Genomic DNA, 21,118 nt, shown 5'->3' with positions numbered 1-21,118 from the left:
GTACAATGAAATAAGTCTAGAACTCATGAAAATTGTCTTTCGCAAAATGTTCAATTGATATTCAATTTGTTTTCTTTAAGAAAGTATTCAATTTGTTTTTGAAAAATGTTCATATTTTCCAAACTGGATATCCTTTTTGTTCTACTGAGTTTTCTTTAAGAAAGTTAAATTATTTCAAATGTTATATGTATAATCCAAATGATTTGAACATTTGTTCATTCCTCTGTCCAAAAAATTAAGTCTAAAACTCATGATAACTGTCTGTTTGCAAAATGTTCAATATGTTTTTTGTAAAAAATTCAATTTCTTTTAAGAAAATGTTCATTTTTTAACTGGAATATATTTTGTTAATGAGTTTTGTTTAGAAACATATTTCAAATTTTATTTTCATAATCCAAATGATTTTTGTACTTTTTTTCATTTTTTCTATCCTAAAAATTTTAACCTACAATCATGTATGTAAAATGTTCAATTTGTTTTGGTAAAATATTCAATATCTTTTTCTTAAATATTCATTTCTATAAAACTGTTAATTCTGATATACTGAGTTTGGTTTAAAATGTTCAATATTCAAGTGCTATGTTCATAATTTAAATGTTTAGAACTTTTGTTCATTTCTTCAGTCTTTTTTAATATTAACTCTCGAACTCATGATAACTGTTTTTATGTTAAATGTTCATTTTGTTTTCATAAAATATTCATTTCTTTAAAATTTATTTACTCCGGACACTCATTAGTTACACATTTATAAAATCTAGTCCTCAACAAAAAAGGTTAATAATCAAATTTAAGCGGGGACCAACTGGATCCCAGCCAGAAGTTCAGAAAGCATTAAGGTAAAAGATAATGTCAATTTTTTATTTGATTTGAATAATTTTAATTTTATATAATATAGTGTGTCCGTTAACATCATATTATTAAAAAAACAGTGAAGGAGATGAAAAAGCATCTTCAACTTCCAAGCCAGAAGTTCAAAAAACATTGAGGTATAAGATAATGTCAATTTTAAATTTAGTTGAATGATTTTTTTATTAATTTTATATAAAATGACTTGTATGTTTACACCTTACTATTCAAATTACAGTGAAGGAGATGAGAAATCTTCATCAAAATCTCAGCCAGAAGTTCAAAAAACATCAAGGTATAAAATAATGTGAATTTTCAATTTAGTTGAATCGTTTTTAATTTTAGGAAAATTTGGTAATATTAATCCAACCTTTGACCGATTTTCTTTTATTAAGCCCACCTACGACATATTTTTTAATAATCCCACCTTTATTACCCAACAACTTTTATTGGGCCCAACAGGTCATAAAACTGTTGTAAGCGGCATTATTTCTCTACATGGCAGTACTCTCTCTCGATATATTCAGTCATCGTCATCAATTCATCACCATCTCGTTGAATTTTTCACCGATTACCGGCCACTTAAGCCCAATAAAAGTCGTCGGGTAGTAAAGGTGGGATTATTAAAAAATATGTCGTAGGTGGGATTAATAAAAGAAAATCGGCCAAAGGTTGGATTAATATTACCAAATTTTCCTTAATTTTATATAAAACAACATGTATATTAACAATATATTATTCAAATAACAGTGAAGTAGATCAGAAAGGTCCTTCAAAATCTTTGGTATAAAGAAAGAGTCATACAAAAAATAGGTACAATTTTAAACCTACATTGATTTTTAAAGCTTTGGTATGTTGGTTATTTCTTTTTATATTATTTGATCTTCCATTTTGAACTTTTTTAAATTTTTAAAAAATAAAATAATCATATGCCTCTATATTCAAAATAAATTCATTTTTTGTTCTTTCTTTTGAAATTATATATTCTTTGTTTCATATTCTTATTCTTTCTTATTGAAAATTTTGACCTCCTTTGTTTTTGGTTTGTTTGAATACTTATGTAGATGTTCATAGTTTTACTTCTATATGTTCATTCCAGTTGAGTGATTTTAAATTTTAACATCATACTAAAATCATATAAAATAAAATGTCTATTAACATCATATTATCAAAATATTCAATACAATCACAAAGTGAAACAAAAAATAACTTTGGTCTTTGTTTTGTATTAATTTTTCTTTCTTTTTTACAATTCATTTTCTTCTGCATATGTGTTCATAATTGTTTCATTATTTGTTCTTTCTTTTGGAATTGTTTGTTCTTTATTTTTTATGGTTTATTCTTTATTATTGAACTGCTCTTTCTTTCTTGTCTATTTGTAAGTTTATATTTAGGATTTTTTGTGATTTACCACCTAAAAAAAACAGAATTTGTGTTTCACCACCTTAAAATCTCAAAGTTTTAAATTACCACCTAAAAAAAAAAAATCACCACTTTTTAACAGACCCGTTAACAATTCCGTCAAGTGGGGCCCACCAATTAAATTTTCCTCCAAACTATTAGCCCTAACTGCGTTTGTACGTTCTTCTGGTTTACTGCAATTCTACCTCAACTGTTCTTCTCTCCCATTCAACCTTCTCTTTACTGCTCTTCAATTCGTCACAACCAATTTCTGTACTTCTTGAAGAATCTGTCATAATCTAGAACATGTGGCACCACACAAACGCGCAAAAGCTTCATCACCATAATTGAAGGACCACAAGTTTGGATTTTTCCTAGACAATGACGAAAAAAAGTAAGTAATCTGCGAATTTATTGTGAAATGGTCCATATTTGGTGGGTGAATTATGCATATGTAGTCGATAATTGGGGATAATTTAGGTAAAAATTGTTGGAACCCTAATATGTCAAATTGGGTAATTAACCTGTAATTGTTCAGGGTTTAAAATCAGTTTTAATTTGAGTTTAATAATAGTTGGGTTTTCTTAATATAATCTGGTTAGATTATGTAGGTTGGTGATATAGGTTTTGTTTATAATTGTATGACATTGGGGTTAGTGTAGACAAATTAAACAATTCATGACTGGATATGCTAATTTTGATTACTTGTGGGTTTTATTATTGTTTTTATTTTTCCAGAATGCACAGTGAAGACACTGTGATTATTAAAATTAGGTTGGGGGGTTGTTTTATTCCAAAAAGAATCGGTAAAAACCGACATATAATTTGTTGGGATGGTGGGGTTGTTTTCTCGAAGAAAAAGGCTAGTATTTCTAAGATATCAATGCATTTTATCCGGGAAGCTGTCGTGCACGGTTTTATGTTTTATAACATGAAAGTGCCTAGAAACTTTCATGTGTGGTATAAACAGAAAGGAATGGATTTTACAACTGGTAAACGAGAAATATTAAATGGTGAAGAAGTGAAGGGGCTTTTGGAAACAGTGAATAAAGAAGGTTTTGTTGAAGTTTTTGTTCCCAGTCAACAGATTGTGAATCCCTAAACAACCCAGCTCCATTATCTACCCTTGAACCCACACCAAGGAAGAGCCCTAGATTAAATGAGGGAGTGAGTACACCACAACGAACTCCTAAGCTTAAATCAGTTGCAAGGAAAGGGAGTGCAAAGGGTAAGGGCAAACTGCAAGCAGAGGGTAAGGTGAAAGGGATTGCAGAGGGTGAGGGGGAAAGTAGAGCTAAGAAGAAGTTGTTCGATGATGAGGAGAGTGGATTTGGGTCGTCTTCAAGCAGTGAATTCAGTGACCTAGGCATAGAGTGGGAGGCAGGGGAAGAAGAGGGGTATGCAGATGGTGAAGAATGGTTTAGGCAAACCACTGGGGAGATTATGAGTGATATCAATGGTAGCTTCGGAGAGGATGAACAATCAAATGAAGATGGGTGTGTAGTGAAAGATTCTAGGATACAGATTAATGATAACCTAGATTGCAATGACGTGAGGATCCAAGAAGAGATTGAGGGCGATTCAGATGAGCTTAGGAGTCTTCCGGGTGATTCCGATGAGGATCTGGACATCAGTCCATGGTTCAATGGAGAAACAGACTTCACAAAACCAATTAAGGTAGTGGAAAGGCTTAAGTTCAGCAATGCTAGGGTACTTAGAAAGGCTTTGAGAGTTCATGCTATTGAGCATAGGTATGATTTCTATTTCCTACATAATGACGGGACTAGAATTACTACTCGTTGCAAAAAGAGATGTATGTGTGTGTATAATACGAAAAGAAGTAAGATGCCTAAGTGTTCTTGTGAGGAGGGTGTGAAGTGTTTCTTTAAGGTTCATGCTACAAAGTTGGTGAAGCAAGAAACTTGGCAAATTAAAAGTTTGAAATTGAAGCACTTGTGTATGAGGAGTATGGTGAATAATAACGTAACTTCAGAGTATATAGCAGAAAGGTACTTGGAGGAATTCAAAAGCGGTGCTTTTTTTAGGGTGAAGCAGTTACAAGAGAGAGTTTTGAAAGAATTGGGGATTAATTGTAACAGCCCACGCTTTTGAGCTGCTATTTAGAATTACTCATCTCCCACTAATTACACTTACAAGTCAATTTACAAAACAAAACCCGAATTAACACTTATAATCAACTATAAATGCACAAGAAATCTTAACATATCATAATCTTTGATGGCCTCATAACATTTCAGAAAAATTATCCCTTCCTCAATCACATCTGTAATCCACAACCGAGCTTACACAATACCTGCAAAATCACTAAACAGGATTCTGCCCCTAGCAAGACAGGTTCAAAGAACAAGGTCAGAGAAATCGAGTACACATTGCCCAACCTGAAGCTCATTTTAGTGGCTTAAAATATAATTCGGATTTTTCATGAAATACCCCCGAATTATGGCGTAATTCACCAAATGCCCCTCGACTTTCAGAAATTCACCAAATGCCCCTCACAAATGACTTAATACCCAAAATACCCTTACTAATGACGCGCCGTTAGTCCTCCGTTAGCCTAATTTTTAAATTCACCAAATACCCCTATTTTATTACTTATTTCATATAATACCCCTATTCTGAAACTTAATTCACCAAATACACATAACTTAAAATTACCCATTTTGATGCTCAGCGGCTAGTTTTTATGTTTGAAAATTAGCCGTTGCTTATTGTTTGCTTATAAAAACCCCTTTTCTGACTATTTATTGTAGTTTTTCTATTGTTTTGTTAATTTCATATCATTTTTGTCATGAGTTTTCTTTCAAAATCATCATCCACACCCATGAATCCACATATGTAAGAGTCCCAAACAATTTCTAATATTATGGGAGGAAATTTCCATCTGAGGCTCTGATACAACACTCAGTAAGTTTCAATTATGATCCAATAAGTTCAGGCCTCATCCAGTAAAGACAATGCACTTTAGCTGAGCAAAAGGCCAAAAAACCCCATTTTCAAAGGGATCTTATGTAAGTGAAGCTGAAGTAATCAATCTAAAGCTAACACCTTAATTTTCTTATTGTCCGAATGGTAAAGAAACTAAGAAATCAAGTTCAATAACACATACATTTTTATCACAACCTCGATTTCAACTTGGATTCATGATGTGAATATCTTGAGTTTGGAGGCAAATCTTTGTGCCAAGATTCATGTTTTTTCACTGGTTCATGAGCTTTGGAACATACCTTAGTTTCATTTTTTTTTCTTGTTCCCTCAAATCCAAAAATAGACATTTGTCCATAAATCTGACCATGTCAATAGGACCTAGCTCAAAAGAAAAGTGGGAAAACCTTTATGCCTCGACTGTAAGGTTGAGAGAAAGTTAGGAGATTGAAGAAAGATGTTTGGAGGCAGTAGAGACAGGAGACAAAAGGGAGTTAACGTTAAATATGTGGCATGGAAGCAATAGAAGCCGAGGTAGCTGGAACATATGCGTTAGAATAAAATTAATAAGAGCTTTATTTTTAATCTGTTTGCATATGTTAAAGATATTTCCCATATTGAAAAAGGAATACCTTCCGATTGCGTGGTAAATATAATTAATTGGTCACATAAAGAATAAGGTACAAAAGAAGTAGCTATTTTCTTGAAGAGTTGCGACGTTTTGAGGTATTTTTAGGAGTGTTTTCTGTTTTAGTGTTGTACCGGAGCTTCAGATTGAGTGTTGTATCAGATATTCGGATGTCAAATTTTCTCCCATGATAACAAAATTTATTTGGGACTCTTACATATGTGGACTCATTGGGTGTGGATGATGATTTTGAAAGAAAACTCATGACAAAAATGATATGAAATTAACAAAATAATAGGAAAACTACAATAAACCGTCAGAAAAAGAGTATTTATAAGCAAACAATAAGCAACGGCTAATTTTCAAACACAAAAACTAGTCGTTGAGCATCAAAATGAGTAATTTTAAGTTATTGGTATTTGGTGAATTAAGTTTCTGAATAAGGGTATTTGGTGAAATAAGTATTAAAATAGGGGTATTTGGTGAATTTGAAAATTAGGTTAACGGAGGACTAACGGCGCATTATTAGTAAGGGTATTTTGGGTATTAAGTCATTTGTGAGGGGCATTTGGTGAATTTCTGAAAGTCGAGGGGCATTTGGTGAATTACGCCAAAATTCGGGGGTATTTCATGAAAAATCCGAATATAATTTTGTGATTTATTTATTTCAAAGAAAAAAAACTGATTCAATATGAATCAAATCATATTCAAATTAAACTCATTAATCAAATTGCAATATTTTAAAGCACATGAAACATTGAACGCAACTTTGATGTTTATAATTGATAAATAAATCAAGCAAAGGTTGCACTCGGTCACCAGGTGGTTTCCAAAGATCGTACGATTCATATTTTCAGAAGTCTTCAAATCCATTTTTCAATATAACTAATCTCATATGCTTTGAGAATGAATCCATCACATATTCTCAACTCGTATGTCAAAGTCTACCTGAGCTTAAACACTTAACACGACTTAACTAAGATTAATTCTTCACTTCCCAATATAATATGAAGAAAATCTTCATGTTGAGGCTCACATCCAAATCACACATGTATGTTCCTTATTGGAAATAACGAACTCAAATACGGATTTCTCTCGATAATTTATTTTGGAAATAATATCAAATAGTAATATATAAAATGTAATTCTTAGAAATCCTTGATAATTTAAAGCTTGCACAAAATCAAAGATTTAAGAGATATTTGTTTTTTCTAGCAAATCATTTACATTTCAAAATCACACACATTGACAAGCTTCACAATATTTGCTACTTCTAGCACAATCAACACATTTCATCTTTTAAACATATATATATAAATTGGGGAAGAGAACACGAATAGAGACGGGTTGAAGAACCACCGCCTCCAAACTTTTAGGGGTCGTCACCCACCTTTTCACACATGCTTGCAAGACTTTTAGGACATGTCCCCACAAATATGTACATATGTACATTTACACAGATGCACCTATGTGCATTTACACATATCACACACAAATACACAAGTGTTGTTCATGGCCGTTGTTAACGGCTTCTTCCCCACTAAAACACATGTGAAAACTCATTTTATAAATTTAAGAAATTTATACACATACTTCTTCAAAGGCTTGTATCAAAAATCAAATCACATTTGAATTATACATAATTAAACACAATTGAAATTGTTGTCACAATGATACTTATTCAAATTGACAAATCTATCCAAAATATTTGCTTAAACATCATTATAGCTTATCCAAAGCTTTTCACTAACTTTGTATACATAATGCTGAAAACAAGATAACCTCAGCAACTATATGTAATTCGGTTTGCTTGAAAACACTCGCATGTAGTTAAAATCCAAGGTATAGCCGAAATCCTTAACCATTCAAGAGTCATACTCACGAATTCAAAATAATAACCTCAATATTAATCCACCGATATATTCTCGATCCCAAAACGCACATATTTAGTTTGTAGCACAAAGATCACCCTTTCAAATTACTCGAACCAATAGTCAGAATATTATAATAAACTCAATCCCTTATTAAAATATGAAACCTTAATAAATTTGAGTATGATAACCCAAAATCTCACTTACAAGTTACTCCATATGCATATAAGTTATACCCAAGTTAGCTTAATAGCTCAATTAAGACTAGTCAATTTGATTTGCTCTTGATCGTACATGGTTACATACCCAACACCTATAACATTGATCTTAAAAAAATAACTTTCAATAAGAATATAGTATAAAACGATGTATAAATACACAATCTAATCATATCAAATATACATAGTTTATATTATATCACACTAAAAAAAAATTGTTCTTAATCTTTCAATTCGAACATACTCTTTACAGAAAATCAATGTGGCTCCTCCAAATAAGTAACTTCTTAATCAAAAGTTTGAAATATAGAATATCTTAACATAGTTAATTGATCTTCAAAACTCGATAACGAATAGACCATATAGATTATCTTGGAGAAACGACATAATTAATTAAAATAAGCATAATATAATGGTTCGCTCAAAATTAGACTTTTTAAAAGATCAAATAGTTTACTTTTTTCTTTTGGTTACCAACATTGGTATATCAAATCATAAAACTCATTTCAAAAAGCTTATATCATAATTACATAACGAGTTATAAATACATAAATCAATAACTAGCAGTGATTGTGAAATTAGCGTTTTTCATTTATCGATAATTCATAACTCTTTACTTAATTTATAACTAGCAGTGATCGTGAATACTAGCGTACGGAAAGAAAATAATCATCATATAAAATAATTTATAGAAGTTCTTATAAATTATATGGCTCAAACAGTAGTTCGAGAGGAACAAGGAGTAGAAAAAAAATTACTCTGAATAAGTACTCGCATATGATTCGACTGATAGTTCTTGCCAAAAATTATTTATCCCAATCATAGATTAATATATAGTAATTGTACTCATGATTATCTAATCATGTTCCTTATTTCAAAATTTTCCATACCTATAGCTTGAATACTTAGAAAATTCCCTAACACTATTTCTCAAAACATACCAACGAATATAATTACACTAGCACAAGCTTGCCCAAGTTGTAAGAGTCTGAAATCTCTACAACCCATACCCTTTTACCAGCAAGGATAACTATTTTTAACAAAATCTAACATCAATCGTATACCCAAACACACGACCAACTTTCACAAGTCTCACCATCAAACTCACAAATGTCACAACCGCATGGTCACAAGTCTCATGTTCAAATCAATCAAAATATTTCGATTCAAAACACAAAAGATTGAGTTCATTGAAATGCTAATACTATAAAAATGACACATATTTTTACGAAATCACAATTTCCAAATCATAATAACATAACACTTGAAATTAATTCAAACGTCTTATTCTTAAATGTAAATCACATAATTCATAAAATCTAGGAAACACAAGTCATAAAATTTTATAAAGGTGGATGGACAATGTGTACCTTCAAACGTCACACCCAACCTTCAAGAATCTCATTTCTCGATCACCATCGATCGCTTTAATCCGAATTCATTCTTCCAGAACACATCACATACTTTAATCTCCAAAGATAACTCATAATCTTGACTTCCAAATTTATCTTGAACTTCATAAATTAATCACCAACATTTTACCTTGTCCTTTAGAAGCCAACAACACAACCAAGATGTTGGGAAAGTGAGAAGTAACAAGGAATAAGAGCAACAACATCAACACGTTGGCAGCAACGTACAACCGTCAGCTTCAGAAGACCGTATCTCTTAGCTCAGGGTTCCAATTTTAGTAATTCTTGAGCCTAAATTCATTAGAATGAAGAGATCTACAGTTCTTATTCAGAGAACAGAAGCTCAAAATGATCAGAAGATTGTCAAAATAATAGAAAGATAATCTGGTGCTGGCATCACAACAACAGCAGCAACAGTTAGCTTCATAAGGGATTATCTCTTGGAATAATGCTACAAATGAAGGAAATATGTCCTTCACCCAAGGTGCATTAAGTCTAATACCAAGGTTCAGATTAATTGCGAACAATTAATTCAGTGAGATCAAGTGATCGGAACAGCTAGCTGGAGCAATGCTTCCGATCAGTGAGTTCTAATGAATATTGAACTCACAACTTACTCTTGACTGAACCTACAAGGTCACACCAATGACACGTAACAGATCACCGGCCAAGACCACGACACAGCAGCAGCAGCGCGGCCCACGGCCCAGCTCGCTGTGCGTGTCCGTGTGATGCTGCGCGGGCTTGCTAGCCGACCTTGCCTTATGGCTTGGTCGGTTAGTAAGGTTATGAAAATAACCTTATGACCTAATTTCCAACTACTGCAATCACAATTTAGATTACACACAACCCTAGGAGAAAACAGAGAACCCTAATTCTCTCTGTGCCTCCATAGTGTGTTCATCCCAAAAAGCAAATCTCTTGATCGATTGTCTAAGCTACGGTAATCAAGACGGATCTGATCGTGTCGGTGAACCAAGTAGAGGAACGACAAGTGGAGTTCTTTGTTCGTGTTCGTTGACAGATTATTGTGGAAAACACGCTTCGAATGTAAGTTTGCTTAATCTGTGCTTTATACATGTTTCCTGGCTTTGGGGATTGTTCCGCACATGTTATTATGTTTAACTGTATTCCCCTACAGTGGTATCATGAGCCTTATGTATTCAAAGCATGAATTAGCATGATTATTATTGTTTTTGCATTGTCGAAATTTTTGGAATTTTTGTTGAATTTTCGGAATTTTTTCGAATTATGGGATTAATTGCGAAAATGGCAGTTCCGAAATCAAAAATATTCGCTTTTTAGATTTTTAAAACCCTAATCTGATGGAAAACGATTTTCTAAGATCAACTCATGAGAATAGAATTTCGAAAACAGGCCTCGAAGCATCAGTTTTTGGGCGTTTTTGTTAATTTTTCATTAAAAATTAAATGTGTCGGACAGTAATTCAATTAAAAGGTCGACCTAAACTACTTGGAATTTCTTGAAATTTTGACACAATGTTTCTAGCTACATTCTTGATCTATGGTAAAAATTTCAGATTTTTCCGATAAGTATAAACCCTAATTTTGCCTTTCCCCAATTCGTAAAATTTACAACCCTAATTGATTTTTAATTAATTATGGATTAATAATTCGGTTAATTGGGAAAGGGGTATAATTTCATGGGTCAGTGGATAATTTTAAAAATTATTGGATTAAAATTTTGAATGGTTTCGTTAATTTTAATCACACTTAAACCAATTTATTAATAATCTGAAATTTAATTGTTTATGAACGATGTAAAATTTCGGATTTTGTTAATTAAAGGTTCAAATTTTAAAGTTGATTCGATCGTTCTTAAAAGTTTGAATATTCTTAGCCCTTGATTTATTAATTTTACGAAATTGGATTGTCGTTAAAGTTTATTAAATCGTTAAAAATCGTTGTTTTTCGAAAAATTAAATCGTAACTTTTTTGAAAAATAAAATTAATGCAAGTTCGTGAATTAAAATTTAATTTTAATTAGGTTGGTCCGTTTTACGAACCAGAAACACGAACATGGGCATGATGGAAGTATGGCTCATCGAGCCATACGAGGCCGTTATGCGAGCCGTGCCATGCGACACGGGCAGCAGCACGAGCTGCGTGCCTCGTGCGCGCTAGGCAAGGCAGGGGCAGGCGATGCCTGCGAGGTTGCGACGAAGCGAAGCGCGATGCTTGCGACGTCGAGCACCCACGATGCACAACACACACGCAACGCAGGGCAGCTATGCAGCGGGTACGCGATGCGCATGCGCAAGGCATGGCGCGCGACGCGGTTGGGCGAGGCATGGCGCGCGAGCGATGGGCGAGCGATGGCATGCTATGCGGTGCGATGGGCTGGGCGCGCGCGGGCAATGCTCGTGTGCTCTTGGGCCTCTCGCACGACGGGCTGGGCGCAAGCCTAGGCCGTTTGATTGAACTTTTTTTTTAATCGTTTAATTAGTTGTGCTTCGTGTATTTGCATTAATTTGGGCTAACGGGATTTTTAATTTAATATTTTATTTGCTTGGGCCGGGCCGCGAGTTTTAATTTAATATTTCATAATTAATTATCCGGAATAATTATTGGTTTGAGTGGGAGCCACTAAATGAAATTAAAATGAAATAATTATTTTAATTATTTCGTAGGTCGCATTATTTTAATTAAATTCAATTTTAATTAGAATAAAGTCTAAGGATTAATAATTTGGAAATTGATTAATCTTTTAGGACGCGTGTATGTGAACGTGAATTTTAATTAATTCACGTAAATACTTGCATATTAACATGGGCCATTCGTTTTAGCATACGAATGGGTGAATGCGTAGAATATATATTTTATGCAATGCAGGTACTCCAAGTGGCTAGTATGGCCAAATTTAGGATAGTTAAATACGGTCTGCGCACCGTTCTATCTTTGAATGTAAAGTTTTAAATATGGTCTGCGTACCATGGAAATTTTGATGTAATTTATTATTTTCAAGTATATCTAAGTTTAGAACTTTAAGTTAGCATTTGAACGAAGATTCAAGACGATGCCAAGCTAACAAGGAGGTGATGAAGATTGGATGCTTCAAGACAAGAAGTTTTGGGCCATACTAGATCACCAATTATTTATGCAATTTAATATATATTTTATGCGTGAATGTATGAATGTATGTATGCTTTGCATGAACAGGTTGTTTCCTATGAATCGATTAGTTTTAAGTTCACTAAATAATCGAACCAACATAGAAACAACTATGTCCAAGTAATATTGAGTTTTAAAAATTGCCTTCCAAATCAACACTTACAAAAATCTAGGGATCTAAGATAGTAGGTTTACGCTAAAGCGAGGTGCTATTTTAGTTGACTTAGATGGTAAGGCGTCCTAAAGGAGCACGTTGATTGTGGTTATAACTCAAACAACAATGGCATTAAGTTGTGGCAATGAGATAAATTATGGCATTAATTTATTAACCAAGAGTAATTTGGAGATTACTAGCAACAGGTTTTGCTTACCTAAGATCTTAAAATACTTAAGACATGCTAAAGCTGCTTAAGGATTTAGGACTTTTGGGGTCTTGGAATCGTTTCATTCATTCCGGAATCGTTTCATTTATTGCAAATTCTTTTCGATTGTAGTAATCAAAATGGTCGCAAACATAACAACAATCATATCATCTGAAATTCAGGATGTCGAGTTAGACTTGACTAATTTTCTTGAATGGAAAGGGAAACTTGTTGAAGTTTTGAAAGTTAATGGCATACATTATGTCATTGAACAACCTTTCCCTAGCTATGATGCGCGAGGCATGACTCCTGAAAGGTACAGAAGTTGGGCACTTCACAAGTACCTTGTCACGGAGTTCATCCTTAAGTCTATCCTTGAGAGTTGGAGAGGGAGGTTCATTACTTTTGAACCTCAAGCTCTCCTAAGTAGCCTCGAGGATAAGTGTGCGGGTTTTCGACCCTTGTGCCAAACTGGTGGCAATGGGGTTGACGAATTGGCTAATTCGATGAGCAATCTCAAGCTCATAACCCCACGCAAGTCGTGCCTAGAAGTCGAACTTCTGGAGGCACAAAGGCGCATCTACTCTGTCAAGATGGACAAAAACACATCAATTCGGTCTCATGTGGATATGATGTCTGGATTATTTTTCACAATTGAGAGACTTGGTGGTTCCATCAAAGAGTCAGTAGCTATTGCACTAGTGCTGAATTCTCTTCATAAGGATTATGAGGGTTTTAAGATGCACTATCTCTTTCATCAGAAAGAGAGCACATTCTCTGAACTTGTGGAATTACTCATGAAATGCGAGAAAATTCTTAAGTTCAATCAAGACCCTTTGAATGTGAGGTGCACTAAATTCAAGAAAATAGGCAAGGGGAAGAAAAGCAAGGCTGCATCTTCGTCCACTCCCGGAGGGCATCTGGCGCCTTCTAAGAGCAAGATGAAGAGGAATGCTTCTCCTTCCACATCGCAATGCTTCAATTGTAATGAAATTGGTCATTACAAGCGAGATTGCCCTAAACTAAAGGAAGAGAAGAAGGACGGAAACGTTGCTTCTCCTTCAGGTATGTATGTTATACATTATAATCTAGCTAATTCTACTTCTTGGGTATTAGATACTTGTTGTGGCTCACACTTATGTTCCAATCCACAGGGACTAAGGAGAAGTAGAAAGCTTGATAAAGGCGAGATGGATCTACGCGTGGGAAATGGAGCATGGATTGCCGCATTAGCCGTAGGATCTTATTTTATTTCTTTGCCTAGTGGGTTTGTTTTGGAACTAGAAAACTGTTACTATGTTCCTAGTATCACCAGAAACATCATTTCCGTTTCAAGTTTGGATTCTAAAGGTTTTAGTTTTCAATTTAAAGACAATAGTTGTTCTTTTGCTTTGAATGGAATGTTTTATGGTTCAGCACAACAAGAAAACGGTCTTTACGTGCTAGATACGAGCAAACACATTTATAACATAAATACCAAAAAGGCTAAAACTGGTGATTCGAATCTCACATTTCTGTGGCATTGTCGATTAGGCCATATAAACATAAAGCGCATGGAATTACTTCAACGGAAAGGAATTCTAGAATCATTCGACTTAGAGAAGATTGATCAATGCGAATCTTGTTTACTTGGCAAAATGACAAAGCAACCTTTCTCAAATGTGGGAGAAAGAGCAAGCGAACTACTAGGGCTAATACATACGGACGTATGTGGGCCTATGAGTACGAAAGCTAGAGGTGAGTTCAGCTATTTCATAATGTTTACGGACGACTTCAGTAGATATGGCTATATTTACTTAATGAAGCACAAGTCTGAATCGTTTGAGAAATTCCGAGAATTTCAAAATGAAGTAGAGAATCAACATGGCAAGAAAATCAAAGCTCTAAGATCGGATCGAGGAGGTGAATATCTTAGCCACGAGCTTGATGACCATCTAAAAGAATGCGGTATTCTTTCTGAATTGACTGCTCCGGGGACACCTCAATGGAATGGAGTGTCGGAACGGAGAAACAGGACCTTACTCGATATGGTCAGGTCAATGATGGGTCAGGCCGAACTTCCTTTACAGTTCTGGGGACATGCGTTGCAAACTGCAGCACTCACACTGAATCGTGCTCCGTCAAAAGCTGTTGAAAAGATTCCATACGAATTATGGACTGGGAAACTTCCAAAGTTGTCTTTTCTGAAGATTTGGGGTTGCGAAGCATATGTCAAGCGATTAATTTCGGACAAGCTACAACCTAAATCTGACAAATGTTTCTTCGTTGGGTATCCAAAAGAAACTATGGGGTATTACTTCTACAACAAGTCAGACAACAAGGTATTCGTTGCTCGTGATGGTGTCTTTTTGGAAAGAAGTCATATTTCCAAATTGACAAGTGGGAGAATAATAGACCTCGAAGAGATTCGAGACGAACAACGAACTCATAACTCTTTAGAAGAAGTTCAAGTTGATGAACCTCCAAGGTCTTTAGAAGAGCCAGTGGGAGTAGTTCCTCAAAACGTTGTTGCCCTTCGTAGGTCAAATAGAACTATTTTTCAGCCGGACAGATGGACAGGCGTCCTCTTGACTGAAAATTTAGACGTTCTCATATTGGATAGTGATGAACCTTTGACTTACAAGCAAGCTATGACGAGCCCAAGCTCCATTAAATGGTTAGAGGCCATGCAATCTGAAATAGACTCCATGTCTGAAAATCAAGTCTGGGATTTGGTTGATTTGCCGGATGGGTTCACACCTATCGGATGAAAATGGGTCTTCAAGTTAAAGAAAGGCAAAGATGGAATTGTATACATATAGAAGGCTAGATTGGTAGAAAAAGTTTACAGGCAAGTTCACGGCGTTGACTACGATGAAACCTTTTCTCCAGTCGCGATGCTTAAGTCTATTCGTATAATCCTTGCGATTGCCGCTTTTCATGACTATGAAATATGGCAAATGGATGTCAAAACTGCCTTCTTGAACGGTGTTCTTGAAGAGACTGTGTTCATGACACGTCCGGAGGGTTTTGTCGATCAAAAGAACCAAGGAAAGGTATGCAAGCTTAAGAAGTCCATCTATGGACTAAAGCAGGCATCAAGGAGTTGGAATAAACGATTTGATGAAGCAGTCAATAAGTTTGGCTTCATCAAGAATCAGGACGAATCTTGTGTATACAAGAAGTTCAGTGGGAGTAAAATTGCTTTCCTAGTCTTGTATGTTGACGACATACTGCTCATTGGAAACGACATTCCTATGTTGGAGTTTGTAAAGACTTGGCTCGGGAAGTGTTTTTCAATGACGGACTTAGGCACAGTACATATTGGGCATCAAGATCTATAGGGATAGATCTAAAAGGATGATTGGACTAAGCCAAAGCACTTACATTGACAAAGTGCTAGCTAGGTTCAATATGATGGAAGCCAAGAGAGGCCATCTACCCATGTCACATGGCGTATATCTAAGCAAGAATCAGTGTCCCAAAACATCTGATGAGCGTAGAAAGATGAGTGGAATTCCATACGCTTCGGCTATTGGATCCATCATGTATGCTATGATTTGTACAAGGCCAGATGTTTCGTTCGCACTCAGTGCAACGAGCAGGTACCAGTCAGAACCAGGTGAGGCGCATTGGACTGCTGCCAAGAACATCCTAAAGTACCTGAAAAGGACTAAGGATCAGTTTTTGGTTTATGGTGGTACAGATGAGTTGATTGTTAAGGGCTATACGGACGCAAGCTTTCAAACCGACATAGATGATTTCAGATCACAGTCTGGGTTTGTGTTCTGCCTCAACGGCGGAGCAGTAAGCTGGAAAAGTGCTAAGCAAAGCACTATTGCGGATTCTACAACTGAAGCCGAGTACATTGCTGCCTCAGAAGCAGCAACGGAAGCTGTTTGGATTCGGAAGTTCATCGAAGAACTTGGTGTTGTCCCCTCCATTAAAGGACCAGTGGCTTTGTATTCTGACAATAGCGGAGCCATTGCCCAGGCAAAGGAGCCTAGGAGCCACCAGAAGTCCAAGCACGTACTGCGGCGATTTCATATACTTCGAGAGATCGTTGAAAGAAAGGAAATCGAGATTTGCAAGGTTGGAACTGACGACAACGTCGCGGATCCATTGACTAAACCGTTGCCACAAGTGAAACACAACGCACATGTAGCAACCATGGGAATCAAGCATGTTGGAGAATGGCTTTGATTTTCTAAGTATTGTTTTAGGACATCTGTTAGATCTATGTTTAAAACAATTGGTTTAACCATTTCATATTTATGAAATTTATTATTTCATTTTCATTTAATTGTGGTTTAGAATTAAATGATAAGTCCATGTGATTCAAATCATTCAAATGGGATGTCAAGATGGATTCTTTGACAAAGAAACACCCATAAGTGAACTTGAATATTGAAGTCACAAAGGATCCCTAATCCAGGTCATTGAAAGGTGGACGACCAATGACTGATGAAGATTAGATTGCAAGTAGATTACTTAGTTCTGTTTCTTGAACTAGAGTGACTGGATGTCATAATCTTTTGCTTAGATACTTATTGGATCTTGTATCGGATTGACCATGAGAACGCTTTAAGAGATTAAAGTCATGTCATAGGTAGTTCTCATTAATGGTGATTAGAAACCGTTCCTCAGAACATGAGCGATTATGTCTGCTCGTTTGAGAATTAGTTCGCTTTGATACTAGCTAAACGTCGCACCGTAAAAGGAGGCTATAAAAGCAGTTATTGGGCGTACTATGAATCAAAGTGAGTGTTCATAGATTGCAAGAATGGATTGTCCTCCTATCTTTGATAGGATATGGTGTTGTTGTGTAACAAGGCATCTCGGAGAGTTAGATACTGTAAAATGCATGGCCGTGCTCAGAATGGTTAGGCTTAACCTTCTGCAAAAGTTTGACAGTTGAACTCTGTAATCCGAGAAACACTTCTGGACCTAATAAGGATGGCTTGGATCTTACCTTATGTTCAGTAAGTAACACTAAGCGACAAAGGAATGTGGATGCACACTTGTCTGAATGACAAGTGGGAGATTGAAGGAAATATGTCCTTCACCCAAGGTGCATTAAGTCTAATACCAAGGTTCAGATTAATTGCGAACAATTAATTCAGTGAGATCAAGTGATCGGAACAGCTAGCTGGAGCAATGCTTCCGATCAGTGAGTTCTAATGAATATTGAACTCACAACTTACTCTTGACTGAACCTACAAGGTCACACCAATGACACGTAACAGATCACCGGATTAAATGAATCGGAAATTCATTTAATAGCTTTTCGGGATTTAAGTTGGAAACGTATTATACGATACGACCTTGCATCGGAATCGTATATCGTATCGCGAATATTCGTAAGCTAGGCGAAACGAATAAATCGTATCGTACGACGGTGATTCGTCGTATACGAAACGATAAATAATATATCGGAAATATATTAAACGCGGATACGAGGAGCGGCCCACGAGCCGAGTGCACGAAGCACTCAAGGCCCATGGGCGCGCGCGCTAGGCAAGCAAGCAAGGCGACACAACAGCGCTGGCCCATGGCCGAGCAGCTGTGTGCGCGCGCGGGCCAAGACCACGACACAGCAGCAGCAGCGCGGCCCACGACCCAGCTCGCTCTGCGTGTCCGTGTGATGCTGCGCGGGCTTGCTAGCCGGCCTTGCCTTATGGCTTGGTCGGTTAGTAAGGTTATGAAAATAACCTTATGACCTAATTTCCAACTACTGCAATCATAATTCAGATTACACACAACCCTAGGAGAAAACAGAGAACCCTAATTCTCTCTGTGCCTCCATAGTGTGTTCATCCCAAAAAGAAAATCTCTTGATCGATTGTCTAAGCTACGATAATCAAGACGGATCTGATCGTGTCGGTGAACCAAGTAGAGGAACGACAAGTGGAGTTCTTTGTTCATGTTCGTTGACAGATTATTGTGGAAAACACGCTTCGAATGTAAGTTTGCTTAATCTGTGCTTTATACATATTTCCTGGCTCTGGGGATTGTTCCGCACATGTTATTATGTTTAACTGTATTCCCCTACACCAAATTGAGTGATTCTTGAACCTAAACTGGTTAACTTTTCAAGGGCTACAACTTTCATGAAGGACAAATTGGCTACAAATGAGCGTATGATGGATGAATTTGATCAAACAGAACCGACCTTTGAGAAGTGCCAGCAAGAGGAGGAAGAAGATGAGATGGGTCTTTTGGGTCTTCTAATTGGGTTGATAGATTAAGAACTTTCCTTACTAATGTGGATAAAGGAGAAATTGACAACAAATCAAAGAGGTGGGATGCCTCTTCAAATGACACATGGGGAAGAATGAGAATTTTTTATTTTTTATTTTTTAAAAAAATGAGTTTCTTATTAAGGGTAATATAGTAATTTCAACGATACCAAAATCTGATTTTCTTCTTCTTATTAACAATACATAATAACAAATAATAGTCAATCATAAACCTATAATTTCACAAATAGAGTTTTAGAAAGGTAATTAAGCTAATAAAATATCACTAATGTTTAATTCGAAGTGGCTTAAAAACGAGGCTATTACATACTGTGAGGGGGTCGAAAAAGCACGAGGCTAATGCGTGACCTCGTCCCTCGTGGGTGTGATGATTCTTTTTATTCAATCAAGTGTAATTGGATTTCCTGTGACTTTACACCCAATTGACTAGTAATATAGGAGTCGCCATTCAGTTTTTAACGACAATGAGAAAAACTGACAAAACCCGGTTATCGTGACATAAAGGGAGTGCAATTATGTTTGACCACGACAGCCGTAGGTTCCCTTGTGATCCCTGGTGGTGGGGATCGCTCAACGTACACCGGCAGGGTAGATATTGAGGGTTCGGGGGACTGTAACTACCGAGAGGAGTACTCGCTCTTCGATAACTCCAGAGGCAGGATATCCTTACTAGCTCAACATAAATAATTGAAGGGACATGCGTTAACTATTAAACTAATCTGAGTTGATTTTAACAATATGCAACATGTAGTACTAGATCGAGCGCGATTATCTGATTTAGATTGCTTTAAGGGACCTAGCATGATAATCCAATTTCCCAAAAATATCATATTTATTAGGCGTGATCGAACAATCAGATTTTAGTTAGTTTAACAGTTCATAAAAGGGCGAGGAAAGCAATTAACCCATGGAAAAGGGACACATTACGACGCACCCTTGAGAGGTGCGTCACGGTTATCAGAAAACTAACCACTTTGACTTTGCTATTTCTCCTTTTTATTTAACGAATCTCAAATTATGGGACAGGATACGTTCTGTTCGATTTATGGATCGATTGCGATAGAACGCGTGAACAATTTCGCAGCGTGAGGCTTAGGCTAGAGGTTGGAGTCAATACTCAGAATATGAATTGTGTGTTGTGATTTCACGTCGAACTTGGGCTATATTTATAGAAAAGAGTTTGTGGAAAGATAGAATTGCAGAGCTCTAATCCACAAAGAATTAGGAAAAAACACGTACCCAGGTAATTCCAGCGCCCAGGCCTGGGCGCCGAAGATTTCGGCGCCCAGAGCCAGGCGTTGAAAATAGGGTCTGGGCTGTTTTCTTAGTCAGATTCGGATTCCTGAAATCCGTGGTGTTTGAGAATTAATCGAGTCTTTTAGTGCGTATCAATTTCATGACGGAATGCGTCTGGGCCCGTTACGAACTCTAGGCTCGTTAGGATTTTAATTAATACGTAACTCTTATTTCCGAATCATATTAGGAATAGTATTCTCGCAGTTTTCTATCTCATTTAGGATTTATGTTGGAGTGTAACACCTAATTCTGACAGGTTTCTATCTTTTATGACTTGCCACTTTTAGAAGCTACCCTTTACGGCAGTTACTATTTTTAGCAGGTTTCCATAAATAGCAGGTTTCGGGTGAAATGAAAAGGGTGATTGAGATTCATTATTTTATAGGAGATGCGTTGTCAAGTGGAGATTTATGCTTTCATCATCGAACCTTCCCTTTTGGGAATGGGGACAAAAGTAGGTGCCTACAGCTAGCCCCCACTTTGACTGAGTCTTGGAGTAAGACGATGGTCAAAGTATTAGACGGAGTGCGTCACACAAGTCATGGTGACCTGCTTTTGCGAGGGTCTCACGAGCCCCCGAGTGATAACATTTGACTTAAGGGTCATCACTTTGAGTGTCGACATATCCCTCACGTGTCATTGGGATTTGTCAACGGATAGTATAGAATACTCCCTCACTTTGTCATTGGAAGTATCTAAAGAGGCATAGGAACTCCCTCACTTTGTCATTGGGAGTAGCTACAGATGTTTTCGAAATCAAAGCTATAAAGT

The sequence above is a fragment of the Spinacia oleracea genome, chromosome 3, assembly GCF_020520425.1.
Source record: "Spinacia oleracea cultivar Varoflay chromosome 3, BTI_SOV_V1, whole genome shotgun sequence".
Classification (NCBI taxonomy): Eukaryota; Viridiplantae; Streptophyta; class Magnoliopsida; order Caryophyllales; family Amaranthaceae; genus Spinacia; species Spinacia oleracea.
Note: the sequence above shows the minus strand (reverse complement) of the source record.